General features: G+C 40.0%; 1 non-coding gene across 1 annotated transcript; it reads left to right on the top strand.

The window, feature by feature from the left end:
• Positions 1-2,384: 2,384 nt before the first annotated feature.
• Positions 2,385-2,491, top strand: LOC127088858 (small nucleolar RNA R71). The gene has a single exon (XR_007790670.1). It is a non-coding gene; the product is annotated as a small nucleolar RNA R71 (small nucleolar RNA).
• Positions 2,492-2,843: the final 352 nt, after the last annotated feature.

Raw genomic sequence — 2,843 nt, 5'->3', positions numbered from 1 at the left:
GAATTGGTATTTGAAAGAAGCCTGAGTAACCGTCTAGATAGCAGAAATGAGAATGCTTGGCTAATCGTTCTAACATCTGGTCTATGAATGGTAAAGGAAAATGATCTTTTCAGGTTGCTTTGTTTAGCTTTCTATAATCAATGCACATTCTCCATTCCGATTCAATTCGTTTGGTTATAGTTTCTCCTTTTTCATTTTCGATCACTGTTATACCTCCTTTCTTTGGTACTATGTGTATAGGGCTAACCCATTTGCTATCGGATATAGGATATATGATACCTGCCTCTAATAACTTCGTTACTTCCTTCTTCACTACCTCACTCAGGATCGGGTTTAGTCTCCTCTGATGTTCCCTAGAAGTTTTACAGTCTTCTTCTAGCATGATGCGGTGCATACAAATAGAAGGACTTATCCCTTTGAGATCGATGATGTTGTATCCTAGTGCGGTTGGATATTTTCTTAAGATATGTAAGAGTTTTTCGGTTTCGAGTTTTCCTAGGTCTGCATTTACTATCACTGGTCGTTCAAGTTCTAAGTCTAGGAATTCATATCTCAGATTTTTGGGAAGTGTTTTCAGGTCGAGGGTTGGTTTCTTAAGGCATTGCGTAGGATCCAATGTTATTGCTAAACATTGATTCAGTCTGTCTTCTACACGATAGTCGGGCAAATCGTCATTTTTTAATTCTGTTTCTTTTATGCATTCATCGATGATATCCATGAAGTAACATGTGTCTTCTATTGCAGGTGCTTTCAAAAATTTGGAAAGAATAAACTCAATTTTCTCTTCTCCTACTTCGAAAGTGAGTCGTCCTCGTTTTACGTCTATGATAGCACCGACGATTGCTAAGAAGGGTCTTCCCAGTATAATGGGTGTAACTTCATCTTCTCTTATGTCCATAATTATAAAATCGGTGGGAATGTAGAATTGACATATGCGCACGGGAACATTTTCAAGAATTCCTACGGGATATCTAACGGAACGATCTGCTAATTGCACAGACATTTTGGTTGGTCTTAATTCTCCCATTTCAAGTCTCTTGCATATGGACAAGGGCATAACACTGATACCGGCTCCTAAATCGCATAAAGCTTTGTCTATGACAAATTTTCCTATATGACAGGGTATAGAGAAACTACCAGGGTCTTTAAGTTTAGGAGGCATATTCTGGATTATTGCGCTACACTCAGCAGTGAGTGTAACGGTTTCGCTCTCTTCAAGTTTCCTTTTATTAGATAGAATTTCTTTTATGAACTTAGCATATGAAGGCATTTGTGTAATAGCTTCTATAAAAGGAATGGTGACGTTTAATTGTTTCAGTAGGTCAATAAATTTTTTAAATTGGCCCGCGTCTTTGGTTTTAATTAGCCTCTGAGGATAAGGGATAGGTGGTTTGTAAGGAGGTGGAGGTACATAAGGTTCTTTGTTTTCTGCGGTATCCTTATTACACTCTTCCTTTTCCTTAGGTTTACTTTCTTCCTCAGTTAACTTTTTAGAGTTTTGGTTCTCAATCCTTGGGTCAGACAGTCCTTCTACCTCTGTTCCACTTCTTAATATAATTGCATGAGTGTGGCTTTTCAGATTAGGTTGGGGTTGTCCAGGAAAGGTACCAGTTGGGGCAGCAGTAGGCGCTTGTTGTTGAGCTACTTGCGAGATTTGTGTTTCCAGCATTTTGTTATGGGTAGCCAGGGCATCTACTTTACTTGCTAGTTGTTTAATTTGTTCGTTAGTGTGTACATTCTGGTTTAAGAAATCTTTATTGGTTTGCTGTTGAGAAGCTATGAAGTTCTCCATCATGATTTCTAAATTGGATTTTCTAGGAACGTTATTGTTAGGTGTAGATGGGGTCGGCTTTTGATATCCAGGAGGTATAGCTGGGGCTTGACTGGGAGCTTGTCCTGGTGCGTATAAAGCGTTGTTACTCTTATATGAAAAATTAGGATGGTTCTTCCAGTTTGAGTTATAGGTATGCGAGTAAGGATTTCCTTGAGCATAGTTCACCTGCTCTGCTTGGATTCCTATTAGGAGTTGACAATCTGTAGGAGTGTGACCTTGAATTCCACAGACTTCGCAATTTTGAGTTACGGCAACCACGACGGCTGGAGGTGATACATTTAAACTTTCAATTTTCTGGGCAAGAGCCTCCACTTTTGCATTAACATGATCAAGGCTACTTATCTCGTACATGCCAGTTTTCGTTTGAGGTTTTTCTACCATTGTTCGGTCGCTTCCCCACTGATAATGGTTTTGGGCCATGCTTTCGATAAGTTGATAAGCGTCAGCGTAAGGTTTATCCATAAGCGCACCACCTGCGGCGGCGTCTATTGTTAATCTTGTGTTGTACAAGAGACCATTATAGAAGGTATGAATTACTAACCAGTCCTCTAAACCATGGTGTGGGCAAAGTCTCATCACGTCTTTGTATCTTTCCCATGCTTCGAAGAGAGACTCGTTATCTTTCTGCTTAAATCCATTTATCTGGGCTCTTAACATAGCTGTTTTGCTTGGAGGAAAATATCGGGCAAGAAAGACTTTCTTCAACTCATTCCATGTGGTGACTGAGTTGGAGGGAAGAGACTGAAGCCATCTTCTAGCTTTATCTCTTAACGAGAAAGGAAAAAGACGAAGTCGAATTGCCTCTGAAGTGACACCATTAGCTTTAACAGTATCAGTGTATTGAACAAATACGGATAAATGAAGGTTTGGATCCTCGGTAGGATTTCCAGAAAATTGGTTCTGTTGCACTGCCTGCAACAGCGAAGGTTTAAATTCGAAGTTGTTTGCTTTAATTGCGGGTGGAGCAATACTCGAATGCGGCTCATCTTGCGATGGAGCAGCGTAATCT

The sequence above is a fragment of the Lathyrus oleraceus genome, chromosome 5 (assembly GCF_024323335.1).
Source record: "Lathyrus oleraceus cultivar Zhongwan6 chromosome 5, CAAS_Psat_ZW6_1.0, whole genome shotgun sequence".
NCBI classification, from domain to species: domain Eukaryota; kingdom Viridiplantae; phylum Streptophyta; class Magnoliopsida; order Fabales; family Fabaceae; genus Lathyrus; species Lathyrus oleraceus.
The sequence above is the reverse complement of the archived record's forward strand: the minus strand, read 5'-3'. Positions and strand labels throughout refer to the sequence as shown.